Source organism: Phyllobates terribilis, unplaced genomic scaffold (genome assembly GCF_046119375.1).
Source record: "Phyllobates terribilis strain yellow unplaced genomic scaffold, ASM4611937v1 Scaffold_734__1_contigs__length_741531, whole genome shotgun sequence".
In the NCBI taxonomy this organism is placed as follows: domain Eukaryota; kingdom Metazoa; phylum Chordata; class Amphibia; order Anura; family Dendrobatidae; genus Phyllobates; species Phyllobates terribilis.
Genome location: NW_027363494.1, coordinates 279,790 through 299,343, shown reverse-complemented (window position 1 = coordinate 299,343; position 19,554 = coordinate 279,790). Strand labels below are relative to the sequence as shown.

Genomic DNA, 19,554 nt, shown 5'->3' with positions numbered 1-19,554 from the left:
GAGGGAGACAACGTTTCAGAAAAGGCATTGTAGCAAACCAAAAAAGAAATTTTAAGCGCAGCAGAGTAACCAGCTCACATACCTGTTAGCTCAGGTGAGTTTAAAAGGCTGCTGTTGATAACAAGGGCATTTGCTAAATAGATGGTGTGTGTGCAACAATATACTGAAAGGTCAATTATATTGTGCAGCTTATCTCACCACCTGTAGTTATTTAGGTGAAAGCTCCAAAATGCTTGCCTAATATGTCTGTTTATCCAAAAGGAAGTATAGAGGGAGAGCTAGATAGATAGCATTGCATTACATTACATTACATGGCAATGCAATGCACAGTTGCTGAAGTTGAACCAAAATGAGCTTGTCATCTGGCTTCTGCAACTTTTAACATGAAAAATCCAATGAGGAGAAGAAAAGCAAAGCCAAAGAGTCCATCCCAAAATCCGACAAACAAGCAAAATGAACAAAAAGCATTGAATTCAATTCTTTCTGATTTTAGAAACTGCATTAAAGAAGGGGTGCACCGGTCCTGGAGATACTGCAATACCAGGTCAATGCGTGGAGTGGACAGAGCAAGCTCTTTTTCCATCTCCCTGTTCTAAAAATCCATTTAATATATGGTCCCCAGATAGGGGACGTATCAGATATTAAACTGATAAGAACAGATACTACACTTGATCTTAGCCAAAAGGCCGAGAAGCGATAACCAGAATTGGTTTCCGACTACGGTGCCACCCAAGGATTCTGAAAAGTCCATTTGTGGAGATGGCCACCTGGACTCCCGTTAAGAAGACATGCTGTCAACCTCTAGATCCCTCACATGCCTGCACTTTTCGGCTTGCTGCTGCTGCAATCCACGTGTTTTAGATCTGCATAACTCCACCTCTTTTAGCACAGTACCCTCAACCCCCGGCTGTTCCCACCCGCCTCAACACCGTTGGAAGGGAGGAGAACCAATTAAGGCGGGGGGGGGGGGTGGAACGAGCAGCTGTCTACCCTTAGCAGGAGGGTTGCTGATTAATTACCTCTCCTGCTGCTGCTGCTGCTGGCTGTCCAGCAGCAGACTGAAGGTGGCTGCTGCTGTGCGCAGGTATATAAAGGCTCAGAGCCTATTATGACACGCGCAGCCAGCGTTCCATTGCCACATTCCGTCTACTGCAGGCGGGATACCTGGATGGCTGAATGTCACTGAGAAGCTCACAGAGACCGCCATAAGCAACAGTTTAAAAGAATGCCACAGACTAATCAACCAAACTTTTTGGGTTGGTTTCTCTTTTATAGTCTGCAGGCATTAAATGAAAGAAGTCAGTGTTCCAGCAGAGGGAGACAACGTTTCAGAAAAGGCATTGTAGCAAACCAAAAAAGAAATTTTAAGCGCAGCAGAGTAACCAGCTCACATACCTGTTAGCTCAGGTGAGTTTAAAAGGCTGCTGTTGATAACAAGGGCATTTGCTAAATAGATGGTGTGTGTGCAACAATATACTGAAAGGTCAATTATATTGTGCAGCTTATCTCACCACCTGTAGTTATTTAGGTGAAAGCTCCAAAATGCTTGCCTAATATGTCTGTTTATCCAAAAGGAAGTATAGAGGGAGAGCTAGATAGATAGCATTGCATTACATTACATTACATGGCAATGCAATGCACAGTTGCTGAAGTTGAACCAAAATGAGCTTGTCATCTGGCTTCTGCAACTTTTAACATGAAAAATCCAATGAGGAGAAGAAAAGCAAAGCCAAAGAGTCCATCCCAAAATCCGACAAACAAGCAAAATGAACAAAAAGCACTGAATTCAATTCTTTCTGATTTTAGAAACTGCATTAAAGAAGGGGTGCACCGGTCCTGGAGATACTGCAATACCAGGTCAATGCGTGGAGTGGACAGAGCAAGCTCTTTCTCCATCTCCCTGTTCTAAAAATCCATTTAATATATGGTCCCCAGATAGGGGACGTATCAGATATTAAACTGATAAGAACAGATACTACACTTGATCTTAGCCAAAAGGCCGAGAAGCGATAACCAGAATTGGTTTCCGACTACGGTGCCACCTAAGGATTCTGAAAAGTCCATTTGTGGAGATGGCCACCTGGACTCCCGTTAAGAAGACATGCTGTCAACCTCTAGATCCCTCACATGCCTGCACTTTTCGGCTTGCTGCTGCTGCAATCCACGCGTTTTAGATCTGCATAACTCCACCTCTTTTAGCACAGTACCCTCAACCCCCGGCTGTTCCCACCCGCCTCAACACCGTTGGAAGGGAGGAGAACCAATTAAGGCGGGGGGGGGGGGTGGAACGAGCAGCTGTCTACCCTTAGCAGGAGGGTTGCTGATTAATTACCTCTCCTGCTGCTGCTGCTGCTGGCTGTCCAGCAGCAGACTGAAGGTGGCTGCTGCTGTGCGCAGGTATATAAAGGCTCAGAGCCTATTATGACACGCGCAGCCAGCGTTCCATTGCCACATTCCGTCTACTGCAGGCGGGATACCTGGATGGCTGAATGTCACTGAGAAGCTCACAGAGACCGCCATAAGCAACAGTTTAAAAGAATGCCACAGACTAATCAACCAAACTTTTTGGGTTGGTTTCTCTTTTATAGTCTGCAGGCATTAAATGAAAGAAGTCAGTGTTCCAGCAGAGGGAGACAACGTTTCAGAAAAGGCATTGTAGCAAACCAAAAAAGAAATTTTAAGCGCAGCAGAGTAACCAGCTCACATACCTGTTAGCTCAGGTGAGTTTAAAAGGCTGCTGTTGATAACAAGGGCATTTGCTAAATAGATGGTGTGTGTGCAACAAAATACTGAAAGGTCAATTATATTGTGCAGCTTATCTCACCACCTGTAGTTATTTAGGTGAAAGCTCCAAAATGCTTGCCTAATATGTCTGTTTATCCAAAAGGAAGTATAGAGGGAGAGCTAGATAGATAGCATTGCATTACATTACATTACATGGCAATGCAATGCACAGTTGCTGAAGTTGAACCAAAATGAGCTTGTCATCTGGCTTCTGCAACTTTTAACATGAAAAATCCAATGAGGAGAAGAAAAGCAAAGCCAAAGAGTCCATCCCAAAATCCGACAAACAAGCAAAATGAACAAAAAGCACTGAATTCAATTCTTTCTGATTTTAGAAACTGCATTAAAGAAGGGGTGCACCGGTCCTGGAGATACTGCAATACCAGGTCAATGCGTGGAGTGGACAGAGCAAGCTCTTTCTCCATCTCCCTGTTCTAAAAATCCATTTAATATATGGTCCCCAGATAGGGGACGTATCAGATATTAAACTGATAAGAACAGATACTACACTTGATCTTAGCCAAAAGGCCGAGAAGCGATAACCAGAATTGGTTTCCGACTACGGTGCCACCTAAGGATTCTGAAAAGTCCATTTGTGGAGATGGCCACCTGGACTCCCGTTAAGAAGACATGCTGTCAACCTCTAGATCCCTCACATGCCTGCACTTTTCGGCTTGCTGCTGCTGCAATCCACGCGTTTTAGATCTGCATAACTCCACCTCTTTTAGCACAGTACCCTCAACCCCCGGCTGTTCCCACCCGCCTCAACACCGTTGGAAGGGAGGAGAACCAATTAAGGCGGGGGGGGGGGGGTGGAACGAGCAGCTGTCTACCCTTAGCAGGAGGGTTGCTGATTAATTACCTCTCCTGCTGCTGCTGCTGCTGGCTGTCCAGCAGCAGACTGAAGGTGGCTGCTGCTGTGCGCAGGTATATAAAGGCTCAGAGCCTATTATGACACGCGCAGCCAGCGTTCCATTGCCACATTCCGTCTACTGCAGGCGGGATACCTGGATGGCTGAATGTCACTGAGAAGCTCACAGAGACCGCCATAAGCAACAGTTTAAAAGAATGCCACAGACTAATCAACCAAACTTTTTGGGTTGGTTTCTCTTTTATAGTCTGCAGGCATTAAATGAAAGAAGTCAGTGTTCCAGCAGAGGGAGACAACGTTTCAGAAAAGGCATTGTAGCAAACCAAAAAAGAAATTTTAAGCGCAGCAGAGTAACCAGCTCACATACCTGTTAGCTCAGGTGAGTTTAAAAGGCTGCTGTTGATAACAAGGGCATTTGCTAAATAGATGGTGTGTGTGCAACAAAATACTGAAAGGTCAATTATATTGTGCAGCTTATCTCACCACCTGTAGTTATTTAGGTGAAAGCTCCAAAATGCTTGCCTAATATGTCTGTTTATCCAAAAGGAAGTATAGAGGGAGAGCTAGATAGATAGCATTGCATTACATTACATTACATGGCAATGCAATGCACAGTTGCTGAAGTTGAACCAAAATGAGCTTGTCATCTGGCTTCTGCAACTTTTAACATGAAAAATCCAATGAGGAGAAGAAAAGCAAAGCCAAAGAGTCCATCCCAAAATCCGACAAACAAGCAAAATGAACAAAAAGCATTGAATTCAATTCTTTCTGATTTTAGAAACTGCATTAAAGGAGGGGTGCACCGGTCCTGGAGATACTGCAATACCAGGTCAATGCGTGGAGTGGACAGAGCAAGCTCTTTTTCCATCTCCCTGTTCTAAAAATCCATTTAATATATGGTCCCCAGATAGGGGACGTATCAGATATTAAACTGATAAGAACAGATACTACACTTGATCTTAGCCAAAAGGCCGAGAAGCGATAACCAGAATTGGTTTCCGACTACGGTGCCACCCAAGGATTCTGAAAAGTCCATTTGTGGAGATGGCCACCTGGACTCCCGTTAAGAAGACATGCTGTCAACCTCTAGATCCCTCACATGCCTGCACTTTTCGGCTTGCTGCTGCTGCAATCCACGCGTTTTAGATCTGCATAACTCCACCTCTTTTAGCACAGTACCCTCAACCCCCGGCTGTTCCCACCCGCCTCAACACCGTTGGAAGGGAGGAGAACCAATTAAGGCGGGGGGGGGTGGAACGAGCAGCTGTCTACCCTTAGCAGGAGGGTTGCTGATTAATTACCTCTCCTGCTGCTGCTGCTGCTGGCTGTCCAGCAGCAGACTGAAGGTGGCTGCTGCTGTGCGCAGGTATATAAAGGCTCAGAGCCTATTATGACACGCGCAGCCAGCGTTCCATTGCCACATTCCGTCTACTGCAGGCGGGATACCTGGATGGCTGAATGTCACTGAGAAGCTCACAGAGACCGCCATAAGCAACAGTTTAAAAGAATGCCACAGACTAATCAACCAAACTTTTTGGGTTGGTTTCTCTTTTATAGTCTGCAGGCATTAAATGAAAGAAGTCAGTGTTCCAGCAGAGGGAGACAACGTTTCAGAAAAGGCATTGTAGCAAACCAAAAAAGAAATTTTAAGCGCAGCAGAGTAACCAGCTCACATACCTGTTAGCTCAGGTGAGTTTAAAAGGCTGCTGTTGATAACAAGGGCATTTGCTAAATAGATGGTGTGTGTGCAACAATATACTGAAAGGTCAATTATATTGTGCAGCTTATCTCACCACCTGTAGTTATTTAGGTGAAAGCTCCAAAATGCTTGCCTAATATGTCTGTTTATCCAAAAGGAAGTATAGAGGGAGAGCTAGATAGATAGCATTGCATTACATTACATTACATGGCAATGCAATGCACAGTTGCTGAAGTTGAACCAAAATGAGCTTGTCATCTGGCTTCTGCAACTTTTAACATGAAAAATCCAATGAGGAGAAGAAAAGCAAAGCCAAAGAGTCCATCCCAAAATCCGACAAACAAGCAAAATGAACAAAAAGCATTGAATTCAATTCTTTCTGATTTTAGAAACTGCATTAAAGAAGGGGTGCACCGGTCCTGGAGATACTGCAATACCAGGTCAATGCGTGGAGTGGACAGAGCAAGCTCTTTTTCCATCTCCCTGTTCTAAAAATCCATTTAATATATGGTCCCCAGATAGGGGACGTATCAGATATTAAACTGATAAGAACAGATACTACACTTGATCTTAGCCAAAAGGCCGAGAAGCGATAACCAGAATTGGTTTCCGACTACGGTGCCACCCAAGGATTCTGAAAAGTCCATTTGTGGAGATGGCCACCTGGACTCCCGTTAAGAAAACATGCTGTCAACCTCTAGATCCCTCACATGCCTGCACTTTTCGGCTTGCTGCTGCTGCAATCCACGCGTTTTAGATCTGCATAACTCCACCTCTTTTAGCACAGTACCCTCAACCCCCGGCTGTTCCCACCCGCCTCAACACCGTTGGAAGGGAGGAGAACCAATTAAGGCGGGGGGGGGGGGTGGAACGAGCAGCTGTCTACCCTTAGCAGGAGGGTTGCTGATTAATTACCTCTCCTGCTGCTGCTGCTGCTGGCTGTCCAGCAGCAGACTGAAGGTGGCTGCTGCTGTGCGCAGGTATATAAAGGCTCAGAGCCTATTATGACACGCGCAGCCAGCGTTCCATTGCCACATTCCGTCTACTGCAGGCGGGATACCTGGATGGCTGAATGTCACTGAGAAGCTCACAGAGACCGCCATAAGCAACAGTTTAAAAGAATGCCACAGACTAATCAACCAAACTTTTTGGGTTGGTTTCTCTTTTATAGTCTGCAGGCATTAAATGAAAGAAGTCAGTGTTCCAGCAGAGGGAGACAACGTTTCAGAAAAGGCATTGTAGCAAACCAAAAAAGAAATTTTAAGCGCAGCAGAGTAACCAGCTCACATACCTGTTAGCTCAGGTGAGTTTAAAAGGCTGCTGTTGATAACAAGGGCATTTGCTAAATAGATGGTGTGTGTGCAACAAAATACTGAAAGGTCAATTATATTGTGCAGCTTATCTCACCACCTGTAGTTATTTAGGTGAAAGCTCCAAAATGCTTGCCTAATATGTCTGTTTATCCAAAAGGAAGTATAGAGGGAGAGCTAGATAGATAGCATTGCATTACATTACATTACATGGCAATGCAATGCACAGTTGCTGAAGTTGAACCAAAATGAGCTTGTCATCTGGCTTCTGCAACTTTTAACATGAAAAATCCAATGAGGAGAAGAAAAGCAAAGCCAAAGAGTCCATCCCAAAATCCGACAAACAAGCAAAATGAACAAAAAGCACTGAATTCAATTCTTTCTGATTTTAGAAACTGCATTAAAGAAGGGGTGCACCGGTCCTGGAGATACTGCAATACCAGGTCAATGCGTGGAGTGGACAGAGCAAGCTCTTTCTCCATCTCCCTGTTCTAAAAATCCATTTAATATATGGTCCCCAGATAGGGGACGTATCAGATATTAAACTGATAAGAACAGATACTACACTTGATCTTAGCCAAAAGGCCGAGAAGCGATAACCAGAATTGGTTTCCGACTACGGTGCCACCTAAGGATTCTGAAAAGTCCATTTGTGGAGATGGCCACCTGGACTCCCGTTAAGAAGACATGCTGTCAACCTCTAGATCCCTCACATGCCTGCACTTTTCGGCTTGCTGCTGCTGCAATCCACGCGTTTTAGATCTGCATAACTCCACCTCTTTTAGCACAGTACCCTCAACCCCCGGCTGTTCCCACCCGCCTCAACACCGTTGGAAGGGAGGAGAACCAATTAAGGCGGGGGGGGGGGGGTGGAACGAGCAGCTGTCTACCCTTAGCAGGAGGGTTGCTGATTAATTACCTCTCCTGCTGCTGCTGCTGCTGGCTGTCCAGCAGCAGACTGAAGGTGGCTGCTGCTGTGCGCAGGTATATAAAGGCTCAGAGCCTATTATGACACGCGCAGCCAGCGTTCCATTGCCACATTCCGTCTACTGCAGGCGGGATACCTGGATGGCTGAATGTCACTGAGAAGCTCACAGAGACCGCCATAAGCAACAGTTTAAAAGAATGCCACAGACTAATCAACCAAACTTTTTGGGTTGGTTTCTCTTTTATAGTCTGCAGGCATTAAATGAAAGAAGTCAGTGTTCCAGCAGAGGGAGACAACGTTTCAGAAAAGGCATTGTAGCAAACCAAAAAAGAAATTTTAAGCGCAGCAGAGTAACCAGCTCACATACCTGTTAGCTCAGGTGAGTTTAAAAGGCTGCTGTTGATAACAAGGGCATTTGCTAAATAGATGGTGTGTGTGCAACAAAATACTGAAAGGTCAATTATATTGTGCAGCTTATCTCACCACCTGTAGTTATTTAGGTGAAAGCTCCAAAATGCTTGCCTAATATGTCTGTTTATCCAAAAGGAAGTATAGAGGGAGAGCTAGATAGATAGCATTGCATTACATTACATTACATGGCAATGCAATGCACAGTTGCTGAAGTTGAACCAAAATGAGCTTGTCATCTGGCTTCTGCAACTTTTAACATGAAAAATCCAATGAGGAGAAGAAAAGCAAAGCCAAAGAGTCCATCCCAAAATCCGACAAACAAGCAAAATGAACAAAAAGCATTGAATTCAATTCTTTCTGATTTTAGAAACTGCATTAAAGGAGGGGTGCACCGGTCCTGGAGATACTGCAATACCAGGTCAATGCGTGGAGTGGACAGAGCAAGCTCTTTTTCCATCTCCCTGTTCTAAAAATCCATTTAATATATGGTCCCCAGATAGGGGACGTATCAGATATTAAACTGATAAGAACAGATACTACACTTGATCTTAGCCAAAAGGCCGAGAAGCGATAACCAGAATTGGTTTCCGACTACGGTGCCACCCAAGGATTCTGAAAAGTCCATTTGTGGAGATGGCCACCTGGACTCCCGTTAAGAAGACATGCTGTCAACCTCTAGATCCCTCACATGCCTGCACTTTTCGGCTTGCTGCTGCTGCAATCCACGCGTTTTAGATCTGCATAACTCCACCTCTTTTAGCACAGTACCCTCAACCCCCGGCTGTTCCCACCCGCCTCAACACCGTTGGAAGGGAGGAGAACCAATTAAGGCGGGGGGGGGTGGAACGAGCAGCTGTCTACCCTTAGCAGGAGGGTTGCTGATTAATTACCTCTCCTGCTGCTGCTGCTGCTGGCTGTCCAGCAGCAGACTGAAGGTGGCTGCTGCTGTGCGCAGGTATATAAAGGCTCAGAGCCTATTATGACACGCGCAGCCAGCGTTCCATTGCCACATTCCGTCTACTGCAGGCGGGATACCTGGATGGCTGAATGTCACTGAGAAGCTCACAGAGACCGCCATAAGCAACAGTTTGAAAGAATGCCACAGACTAATCAACCAAACTTTTTGGGTTGGTTTCTCTTTTATAGTCTGCAGGCATTAAATGAAAGAAGTCAGTGTTCCAGCAGAGGGAGACAACGTTTCAGAAAAGGCATTGTAGCAAACCAAAAAAGAAATTTTAAGCGCAGCAGAGTAACCAGCTCACATACCTGTTAGCTCAGGTGAGTTTAAAAGGCTGCTGTTGATAACAAGGGCATTTGCTAAATAGATGGTGTGTGTGCAACAATATACTGAAAGGTCAATTATATTGTGCAGCTTATCTCACCACCTGTAGTTATTTAGGTGAAAGCTCCAAAATGCTTGCCTAATATGTCTGTTTATCCAAAAGGAAGTATAGAGGGAGAGCTAGATAGATAGCATTGCATTACATTACATTACATGGCAATGCAATGCACAGTTGCTGAAGTTGAACCAAAATGAGCTTGTCATCTGGCTTCTGCAACTTTTAACATGAAAAATCCAATGAGGAGAAGAAAAGCAAAGCCAAAGAGTCCATCCCAAAATCCGACAAACAAGCAAAATGAACAAAAAGCATTGAATTCAATTCTTTCTGATTTTAGAAACTGCATTAAAGAAGGGGTGCACCGGTCCTGGAGATACTGCAATACCAGGTCAATGCGTGGAGTGGACAGAGCAAGCTCTTTTTCCATCTCCCTGTTCTAAAAATCCATTTAATATATGGTCCCCAGATAGGGGACGTATCAGATATTAAACTGATAAGAACAGATACTACACTTGATCTTAGCCAAAAGGCCGAGAAGCGATAACCAGAATTGGTTTCCGACTACGGTGCCACCCAAGGATTCTGAAAAGTCCATTTGTGGAGATGGCCACCTGGACTCCCGTTAAGAAGACATGCTGTCAACCTCTAGATCCCTCACATGCCTGCACTTTTCGGCTTGCTGCTGCTGCAATCCACGCGTTTTAGATCTGCATAACTCCACCTCTTTTAGCACAGTACCCTCAACCCCCGGCTGTTCCCACCCGCCTCAACACCGTTGGAAGGGAGGAGAACCAATTAAGGCGGGGGGGGGGGGTGGAACGAGCAGCTGTCTACCCTTAGCAGGAGGGTTGCTGATTAATTACCTCTCCTGCTGCTGCTGCTGCTGGCTGTCCAGCAGCAGACTGAAGGTGGCTGCTGCTGTGCGCAGGTATATAAAGGCTCAGAGCCTATTATGACACGCGCAGCCAGCGTTCCATTGCCACATTCCGTCTACTGCAGGCGGGATACCTGGATGGCTGAATGTCACTGAGAAGCTCACAGAGACCGCCATAAGCAACAGTTTAAAAGAATGCCACAGACTAATCAACCAAACTTTTTGGGTTGGTTTCTCTTTTATAGTCTGCAGGCATTAAATGAAAGAAGTCAGTGTTCCAGCAGAGGGAGACAACGTTTCAGAAAAGGCATTGTAGCAAACCAAAAAAGAAATTTTAAGCGCAGCAGAGTAACCAGCTCACATACCTGTTAGCTCAGGTGAGTTTAAAAGGCTGCTGTTGATAACAAGGGCATTTGCTAAATAGATGGTGTGTGTGCAACAATATACTGAAAGGTCAATTATATTGTGCAGCTTATCTCACCACCTGTAGTTATTTAGGTGAAAGCTCCAAAATGCTTGCCTAATATGTCTGTTTATCCAAAAGGAAGTATAGAGGGAGAGCTAGATAGATAGCATTGCATTACATTACATTACATGGCAATGCAATGCACAGTTGCTGAAGTTGAACCAAAATGAGCTTGTCATCTGGCTTCTGCAACTTTTAACATGAAAAATCCAATGAGGAGAAGAAAAGCAAAGCCAAAGAGTCCATCCCAAAATCCGACAAACAAGCAAAATGAACAAAAAGCATTGAATTCAATTCTTTCTGATTTTAGAAACTGCATTAAAGAAGGGGTGCACCGGTCCTGGAGATACTGCAATACCAGGTCAATGCGTGGAGTGGACAGAGCAAGCTCTTTTTCCATCTCCCTGTTCTAAAAATCCATTTAATATATGGTCCCCAGATAGGGGACGTATCAGATATTAAACTGATAAGAACAGATACTACACTTGATCTTAGCCAAAAGGCCGAGAAGCGATAACCAGAATTGGTTTCCGACTACGGTGCCACCCAAGGATTCTGAAAAGTCCATTTGTGGAGATGGCCACCTGGACTCCCGTTAAGAAGACATGCTGTCAACCTCTAGATCCCTCACATGCCTGCACTTTTCGGCTTGTTGCTGCTGCAATCCACGCGTTTTAGATCTGCATAACTCCACCTCTTTTAGCACAGTACCCTCAACCCCCGGCTGTTCCCACCCGCCTCAACACCGTTGGAAGGGAGGAGAACCAATTAAGGCGGGGGGGGGTGGAACGAGCAGCTGTCTACCCTTAGCAGGAGGGTTGCTGATTAATTACCTCTCCTGCTGCTGCTGCTGCTGGCTGTCCAGCAGCAGACTGAAGGTGGCTGCTGCTGTGCGCAGGTATATAAAGGCTCAGAGCCTATTATGACACGCGCAGCCAGCGTTCCATTGCCACATTCCGTCTACTGCAGGCGGGATACCTGGATGGCTGAATGTCACTGAGAAGCTCACAGAGACCGCCATAAGCAACAGTTTAAAAGAATGCCACAGACTAATCAACCAAACTTTTTGGGTTGGTTTCTCTTTTATAGTCTGCAGGCATTAAATGAAAGAAGTCAGTGTTCCAGCAGAGGGAGACAACGTTTCAGAAAAGGCATTGTAGCAAACCAAAAAAGAAATTTTAAGCGCAGCAGAGTAACCAGCTCACATACCTGTTAGCTCAGGTGAGTTTAAAAGGCTGCTGTTGATAACAAGGGCATTTGCTAAATAGATGGTGTGTGTGCAACAATATACTGAAAGGTCAATTATATTGTGCAGCTTATCTCACCACCTGTAGTTATTTAGGTGAAAGCTCCAAAAAGCTTGCCTAATATGTCTGTTTATCCAAAAGGAAGTATAGAGGGAGAGCTAGATAGATAGCATTGCATTACATTACATTACATGGCAATGCAATGCACAGTTGCTGAAGTTGAACCAAAATGAGCTTGTCATCTGGCTTCTGCAACTTTTAACATGAAAAATCCAATGAGGAGAAGAAAAGCAAAGCCAAAGAGTCCATCCCAAAATCCGACAAACAAGCAAAATGAACAAAAAGCATTGAATTCAATTCTTTCTGATTTTAGAAACTGCATTAAAGAAGGGGTACACCGGTCCTGGAGATACTGCAATACCAGGTCAATGCGTGGAGTGGACAGAGCAAGCTCTTTTTCCATCTCCCTGTTCTAAAAATCCATTTAATATATGGTCCCCAGATAGGGGACGTATCAGATATTAAACTGATAAGAACAGATACTACACTTGATCTTAGCCAAAAGGCCGAGAAGCGATAACCAGAATTGGTTTCCGACTACGGTGCCACCCAAGGATTCTGAAAAGTCCATTTGTGGAGATGGCCACCTGGACTCCCGTTAAGAAGACATGCTGTCAACCTCTAGATCCCTCACATGCCTGCACTTTTCGGCTTGCTGCTGCTGCAATCCACGCGTTTTAGATCTGCATAACTCCACCTCTTTTAGCACAGTACCCTCAACCCCCGGCTGTTCCCACCCGCCTCAACACCGTTGGAAGGGAGGAGAACCAATTAAACCGGGGGGGGGGGTGGAACGAGCAGCTGTCTACCCTTAGCAGGAGGGTTGCTGATTAATTACCTCTCCTGCTGCTGCTGCTGCTGGCTGTCCAGCAGCAGACTGAAGGTGGCTGCTGCTGTGCGCAGGTATATAAAGGCTCAGAGCCTATTATGACACGCGCAGCCAGCGTTCCATTGCCACATTCCGTCTACTGCAGGCGGGATACCTGGATGGCTGAATGTCACTGAGAAGCTCACAGAGACCGCCATAAGCAACAGTTTAAAAGAATGCCACAGACTAATCAACCAAACTTTTTGGGTTGGTTTCTCTTTTATAGTCTGCAGGCATTAAATGAAAGAAGTCAGTGTTCCAGCAGAGGGAGACAACGTTTCAGAAAAGGCATTGTAGCAAACCAAAAAAGAAATTTTAAGCGCAGCAGAGTAACCAGCTCACATACCTGTTAGCTCAGGTGAGTTTAAAAGGCTGCTGTTGATAACAAGGGCATTTGCTAAATAGATGGTGTGTGTGCAACAATATACTGAAAGGTCAATTATATTGTGCAGCTTATCTCACCACCTGTAGTTATTTAGGTGAAAGCTCCAAAATGCTTGCCTAATATGTCTGTTTATCCAAAAGGAAGTATAGAGGGAGAGCTAGATAGATAGCATTGCATTACATTACATTACATGGCAATGCAATGCACAGTTGCTGAAGTTGAACCAAAATGAGCTTGTCATCTGGCTTCTGCAACTTTTAACATGAAAAATCCAATGAGGAGAAGAAAAGCAAAGCCAAAGAGTCCATCCCAAAATCCGACAAACAAGCAAAATGAACAAAAATCATTGAATTCAATTCTTTCTGATTTTAGAAACTGCATTAAAGAAGGGGTGCACCGGTCCTGGAGATACTGCAATACCAGGTCAATGCGTGGAGTGGACAGAGCAAGCTCTTTTTCCATCTCCCTGTTCTAAAAATCCATTTAATATATGGTCCCCAGATAGGGGACGTATCAGATATTAAACTGATAAGAACAGATACTACACTTGATCTTAGCCAAAAGGCCGAGAAGCGATAACCAGAATTGGTTTCCGTCTACGGTGCCACCCAAGGATTCTGAAAAGTCCATTTGTGGAGATGGCCACCTGGACTCCCGTTAAGAAGACATGCTGTCAACCTCTAGATCCCTCACATGCCTGCACTTTTCGGCTTGCTGCTGCTGCAATCCACGCGTTTTAGATCTGCATAACTCCACCTCTTTTAGCACAGTACCCTCAACCCCCGGCTGTTCCCACCCGCCTCAACACCGTTGGAAGGGAGGAGAACCAATTAAGGCGGGGGGGGGTGGTGGAACGAGCAGCTGTCTACCCTTAGCAGGAGGGTTGCTGATTAATTACCTCTCCTGCTGCTGCTTCTGCTGGCTGTCCAGCAGCAGACTGAAGGTGGCTGCTGCTGTGCGCAGGTATATAAAGGCTCAGAGCCTATTATGACACGCGCAGCCAGCGTTCCATTGCCACATTCCGTCTACTGCAGGCGGGATACCTGGATGGCTGAATGTCACTGAGAAGCTCACAGAGACCGCCATAAGCAACAGTTTAAAAGAATGCCACAGACTAATCAACCAAACTTTTTGGGTTGGTTTCTCTTTTATAGTCTACAGGCATTAAATGAAAGAAGTCAGTGTTCCAGCAGAGGGAGACAACGTTTCAGAAAAGGCATTGTAGCAAACCAAAAAAGAAATTTTAAGCGCAGCAGAGTAACCAGCTCACATACCTGTTAGCTCAGGTGAGTTTAAAAGGCTGCTGTTGATAACAAGGGCATTTGCTAAATAGATGGTGTGTGTGCAACAATATACTGAAAGGTCAATTATATTGTGCAGCTTATCTCACCACCTGTAGTTATTTAGGTGAAAGCTCCAAAATGCTTGCCTAATATGTCTGTTTATCCAAAAGGAAGTATAGAGGGAGAGCTAGATAGATAGCATTGCATTACATTACATTACATGGCAATGCAATGCACAGTTGCTGAAGTTGAACCAAAATGAGCTTGTCATCTGGCTTCTGCAACTTTTAACATGAAAAATCCAATGAGGAGAAGAAAAGCAAAGCCAAAGAGTCCATCCCAAAATCCGACAAACAAGCAAAATGAACAAAAAGCATTGAATTCAATTCTTTCTGATTTTAGAAACTGCATTAAAGAAGGGGTGCACCGGTCCTGGAGATACTGCAATACCAGGTCAATGCGTGGAGTGGACAGAGCAAGCTCTTTTTCCATCTCCCTGTTCTAAAAATCCATTTAATATATGGTCCCCAGATAGGGGACGTATCAGATATTAAACTGATAAGAACAGATACTACACTTGATCTTAGCCAAAAGGCCGAGAAGCGATAACCAGAATTGGTTTCCGACTACGGTGCCACCCAAGGATTCTGAAAAGTCCATTTGTGGAGATGGCCACCTGGACTCCCGTTAAGAAGACATGCTGTCAACCTCTAGATCCCTCACATGCCTGCACTTTTCGGCTTGCTGCTGCTGCAATCCACGCGTTTTAGATCTGCATAACTCCACCTCTTTTAGCACAGTACCCTCAACCCCCGGCTGTTCCCACCCGCCTCAACACCGTTGGAAGGGAGGAGAACCAATTAAGGCGGGGGGGGGGGTGGAACGAGCAGCTGTCTACCCTTAGCAGGAGGGTTGCTGGTTAATTACCTCTCCTGCTGCTGCTGCTGCTGGCTGTCCAGCAGCAGACTGAAGGTGGCTGCTGCTGTGCGCAGGTATATAAAGGCTCAGAGCCTATTATGACACGCGCAGCCAGCGTTCCATTGCCACATTCCGTCTACTGCAGGCGGGATACCTGGATGGCTGAATGTCACTGAGAAGCTCACAGAGACCGCCATAAGCAACAGTTTAAAAGAATGCCACAGACTAATCAACCAAACTTTTTGGGTTGGTTTCTCTTTTATAGTCTGCAGGCATTAAATGAAAGAAGTCAGTGTTCCAGCAGAGGGAGACAACGTTTCAGAAAAGGCATTGTAGCAAACCAAAAAAGAAATTTTAAGCGCAGCAGAGTAACCAGCTCACATACCTGTTAGCTCAGGTGAGTTTAAAAGGCTGCTGTTGATAACAAGGGCATTTGCTAAATAGATGGTGTGTGTGCAACAATATACTGAAAGGTCAATTATATTGTGCAGCTTATCTCACCACCTGTAGTTATTTAGGTGAAAGCTCCAAAATGCTTGCCTAATATGTCTGTTTATCCAAAAGGAAGTATAGAGGGAGAGCTAGATAGATAGCATTGCATTACATTACATTACATGGCAATGCAATGCACAGTTGCTGAAGTTGAACCAAAATGAGCTTGTCATCTGGCTTCTGCAACTTTTAACATGAAAAATCCAATGAGGAGAAGAAAAGCAAAGCCAAAGAGTCCATCCCAAAATCCGACAAACAAGCAAAATGAACAAAAAGCATTGAATTCAATTCTTTCTGATTTTAGAAACTGCATTAAAGAAGGGGTGCACCGGTCCTGGAGATACTGCAATACCAGGTCAATGCGTGGAGTGGACAGAGCAAGCTCTTTTTCCATCTCCCTGTTCTAAAAATCCATTTAATATATGGTCCCCAGATAGGGGACGTATCAGATATTAAACTGATAAGAACAGATACTACACTTGATCTTAGCCAAAAGGCCGAGAAGCGATAACCAGAATTGGTTTCCGACTACGGTGCCACCCAAGGATTCTGAAAAGTCCATTTGTGGAGATGGCCACCTGGACTCCCGTTAAGAAGACATGCTGTCAACCTCTAGATCCCTCACATGCCTGCACTTTTCGGCTTGCTGCTGCTGCAATCCACGCGTTTTAGATCTGCATAACTCCACCTCTTTTAGCACAGTACCCTCAACCCCCGGCTGTTCCCACCCGCCTCAACACCGTCGGAAGGGAGGAGAACCAATTAAGGCGGGGGGGGGGTGGAATGAGCAGCTGTCTACCCTTAGCAGGAGGGTTGCTGATTAATTACCTCTCCTGCTGCTGCTGCTGCTGGCTGTCCAGCAGCAGACTGAAGGTGGCTGCTGCTGTGCGCAGGTATATAAAGGCTCAGAGCCTATTATGACACGCGCAGCCAGCGTTCCATTGCCACATTCCGTCTACTGCAGGCGGGATACCTGGATGGCTGAATGTCACTGAGAAGCTCACAGAGACCGCCATAAGCAACAGTTTAAAAGAATGCCACAGACTAATCAACCAAACTTTTTGGGTTGGTTTCTCTTTTATAGTCTGCAGGCATTAAATGAAAGAAGTCAGTGTTCCAGCAGAGGGAGACAACGTTTCAGAAAAGGCATTGTAGCAAACCAAAAAAGAAATTTTAAGCGCAGCAGAGTAACCAGCTCACATACCTGTTAGCTCAGGTGAGTTTAAAAGGCTGCTGTTGATAACAAGGGCATTTGCTAAATAGATGGTGTGTGTGCAACAATATACTGAAAGGTCAATTATATTGTGCAGCTTATCTCACCACCTGTAGTTATTTAGGTGAAAGCTCCAAAATGCTTGCCTAATATGTCTGTTTATCCAAAAGGAAGTATAGAGGGAGAGCTAGATAGATAGCATTGCATTACATTACATTACATGGCAATGCAATGCACAGTTGCTGAAGTTGAACCAAAATGAGCTTGTCATCTGGCTTCTGCAACTTTTAACATGAAAAATCCAATGAGGAGAAGAAAAGCAAAGCCAAAGAGTCCATCCCAAAATCCGACAAACAAGCAAATGAACAAAAAGCATTGAATTCAATTCTTTCTGATTTTAGAAACTGCATTAAAGAAGGGGTGCACCGGTCCTGGAGATACTGCAATACCAGGTCAATGCGTGGAGTGGACAGAGCAAGCTCTTTTTCCATCTCCCTGTTCTAAAAATCCATTTAATATATGGTCCCCAGATAGGGGACGTATCAGATATTAAACTGATAAGAACAGATACTACACTTGATCTTAGCCAAAAGGCCGAGAAGCGATAACCAGAATTGGTTTCCGACTACGGTGCCACCCAAGGATTCTGAAAAGTCCATTTGTGGAGATGGCCACCTGGACTCCCGTTAAGAAGACATGCTGTCAACCTCTAGATCCCTCACATGCCTGCACTTTTCGGCTTGCTGCTGCTGCAATCCACGCGTTTTAGATCTGCATAACTCCACCTCTTTTAGCACAGTACCCTCAACCCCCAGCTGTTCCCACCCGCCTCAACACCGTTGGAAGGGAGGAGAACCAATTAAGGCGGGGGGGGGGGTGGAACGAGCAGCTGTCTACCCTTAGCAGGAGGGTTGCTGATTAATTACCTCTCCTGCTGCTGCTGCTGCTGGCTGTCCAGCAGCAGACTGAAGGTGGCTGCTGCTGTGCGCAGGTATATAAAGGCTCAGAGCCTATTATGACACGCGCAGCCAGCGTTCCATTGCCACATTCCGTCTACTGCAGGCGGGATACCTGGATGGCTGAATGTCACTGAGAAGCTCACAGAGACCGCCATAAGCAACAGTTTAAAAGAATGCCACAGACTAATCAACCAAACTTTTTGGGTTGGTTTCTCTTTTATAGTCTGCAGGCATTAAATGAAAGAAGTCAGTGTTCCAGCAGAGGGAGACAACGTTTCAGAAAAGGCATTGTAGCAAACCAAAAAAGAAATTTTAAGCGCAGCAGAGTAACCAGCTCACATACCTGTTAGCTCAGGTGAGTTTAAAAGGCTGCTGTTGATAACAAGGGCATTTGCTAAATAGATGGTGTGTGTGCAACAATATACTGAAAGGTCAATTATATTGTGCAGCTTATCTCACCACCTGTAGTTATTTAGGTGAAAGCTCCAAAATGCTTGCCTAATATGTCTGTTTATCCAAAAGGAAGTATAGAGGGAGAGCTAGATAGATAGCATTGCATTACATTACATTACATGGCAATGCAATGCACAGTTGCTGAAGTTGAACCAAAATGAGCTTGTCATCTGGCTTCTGCAACTTTTAACATGAAAAATCCAATGAGGAGAAGAAAAGCAAAGCCAAAGAGTCCATCCCAAAATCCGACAAACAAGCAAAATGAACAAAAATCATTGAATTCAATTCTTTCTGATTTTAGAAACTGCATTAAAGAAGGGGTGCACCGGTCCTGGAGATACTGCAATACCAGGTCAATGCGTGGAGTGGACAGAGCAAGCTCTTTTTCCATCTCCCTGTTCTAAAAATCCATTTAATATATGGTCCCCAGATAGGGGACGTATCAGATATTAAACTGATAAGAACAGATACTACACTTGATCTTAGCCAAAAGGCCGAGAAGCGATAACCAGAATTGGTTTCCGACTACGGTGCCACCCAAGGATTCTGAAAAGTCCATTTGTGGAGATGGCCACCTGGACTCCCGTTAAGAAGACATGCTGTCAACCTCTAGATCCCTCACATGCCTGCACTTTTCGGCTTGCTGCTGCTGCAATCCACGCGTTTTAGATCTGCATAACTCCACCTCTTTTAGCACAGTACCCTCAACCCCCGGCTGTTCCCACCCGCCTCAACACCGTTGGAAGGGAGGAGAACCAATTAAGGCGGGGGGGGGGTGGAACGAGCAGCTGTCTACCCTTAGCAGGAGGGTTGCTGATTGATTACCTCTCCTGCTGCTGCTGCTGCTGGCTGTCCAGCAGCAGACTGAAGGTGGCTGCTGCTGTGCGCAGGTATATAAAGGCTCAGAGCCTATTATGACACGCGCAGCCAGCGTTCCATTGCCACATTCCGTCTACTGCAGGCGGGATACCTGGATGGCTGAATGTCACTGAG

At 45.2% G+C, this 19,554-nt stretch overlaps 15 non-coding genes across 15 annotated transcripts; all 15 read right to left on the bottom strand.

The window, feature by feature from the left end:
* Positions 1 to 507: 507 nt before the first annotated feature.
* Positions 508 to 698, bottom strand: LOC141237557 (U2 spliceosomal RNA). Its single transcript, XR_012303088.1, has one exon. It is a non-coding gene; the product is annotated as a U2 spliceosomal RNA (small nuclear RNA).
* Positions 699 to 1,820: 1,122 nt separating this feature from the next.
* LOC141237847 (U2 spliceosomal RNA) lies at positions 1,821 to 2,011 on the bottom strand. The gene has a single exon (XR_012303370.1). It is a non-coding gene; the product is annotated as a U2 spliceosomal RNA (small nuclear RNA).
* Positions 2,012 to 3,133: 1,122 nt separating this feature from the next.
* Positions 3,134 to 3,324, bottom strand: LOC141237846 (U2 spliceosomal RNA). The gene has a single exon (XR_012303369.1). It is a non-coding gene; the product is annotated as a U2 spliceosomal RNA (small nuclear RNA).
* A 1,123-nt stretch (positions 3,325 to 4,447) lies between these two features.
* LOC141237837 (U2 spliceosomal RNA) lies at positions 4,448 to 4,638 on the bottom strand. Its single transcript, XR_012303361.1, has one exon. It is a non-coding gene; the product is annotated as a U2 spliceosomal RNA (small nuclear RNA).
* A 1,119-nt stretch (positions 4,639 to 5,757) lies between these two features.
* On the bottom strand, positions 5,758 to 5,948 carry LOC141237556 (U2 spliceosomal RNA). Its single transcript, XR_012303087.1, has one exon. It is a non-coding gene; the product is annotated as a U2 spliceosomal RNA (small nuclear RNA).
* A 1,122-nt stretch (positions 5,949 to 7,070) lies between these two features.
* Positions 7,071 to 7,261, bottom strand: LOC141237845 (U2 spliceosomal RNA). Its single transcript, XR_012303368.1, has one exon. It is a non-coding gene; the product is annotated as a U2 spliceosomal RNA (small nuclear RNA).
* Positions 7,262 to 8,384: 1,123 nt separating this feature from the next.
* Positions 8,385 to 8,575, bottom strand: LOC141237836 (U2 spliceosomal RNA). The gene has a single exon (XR_012303360.1). It is a non-coding gene; the product is annotated as a U2 spliceosomal RNA (small nuclear RNA).
* A 1,119-nt stretch (positions 8,576 to 9,694) lies between these two features.
* On the bottom strand, positions 9,695 to 9,885 carry LOC141237555 (U2 spliceosomal RNA). Its single transcript, XR_012303086.1, has one exon. It is a non-coding gene; the product is annotated as a U2 spliceosomal RNA (small nuclear RNA).
* Positions 9,886 to 11,007: 1,122 nt separating this feature from the next.
* On the bottom strand, positions 11,008 to 11,198 carry LOC141237554 (U2 spliceosomal RNA). The gene has a single exon (XR_012303085.1). It is a non-coding gene; the product is annotated as a U2 spliceosomal RNA (small nuclear RNA).
* A 1,119-nt stretch (positions 11,199 to 12,317) lies between these two features.
* LOC141237866 (U2 spliceosomal RNA) lies at positions 12,318 to 12,508 on the bottom strand. The gene has a single exon (XR_012303389.1). It is a non-coding gene; the product is annotated as a U2 spliceosomal RNA (small nuclear RNA).
* A 1,121-nt stretch (positions 12,509 to 13,629) lies between these two features.
* LOC141237552 (U2 spliceosomal RNA) lies at positions 13,630 to 13,820 on the bottom strand. The gene has a single exon (XR_012303083.1). It is a non-coding gene; the product is annotated as a U2 spliceosomal RNA (small nuclear RNA).
* Positions 13,821 to 14,942: 1,122 nt separating this feature from the next.
* Positions 14,943 to 15,133, bottom strand: LOC141237551 (U2 spliceosomal RNA). The gene has a single exon (XR_012303082.1). It is a non-coding gene; the product is annotated as a U2 spliceosomal RNA (small nuclear RNA).
* A 1,121-nt stretch (positions 15,134 to 16,254) lies between these two features.
* On the bottom strand, positions 16,255 to 16,445 carry LOC141237550 (U2 spliceosomal RNA). Its single transcript, XR_012303081.1, has one exon. It is a non-coding gene; the product is annotated as a U2 spliceosomal RNA (small nuclear RNA).
* A 1,119-nt stretch (positions 16,446 to 17,564) lies between these two features.
* On the bottom strand, positions 17,565 to 17,755 carry LOC141237549 (U2 spliceosomal RNA). The gene has a single exon (XR_012303080.1). It is a non-coding gene; the product is annotated as a U2 spliceosomal RNA (small nuclear RNA).
* Positions 17,756 to 18,876: 1,121 nt separating this feature from the next.
* Positions 18,877 to 19,067, bottom strand: LOC141237548 (U2 spliceosomal RNA). The gene has a single exon (XR_012303079.1). It is a non-coding gene; the product is annotated as a U2 spliceosomal RNA (small nuclear RNA).
* Positions 19,068 to 19,554: the final 487 nt, after the last annotated feature.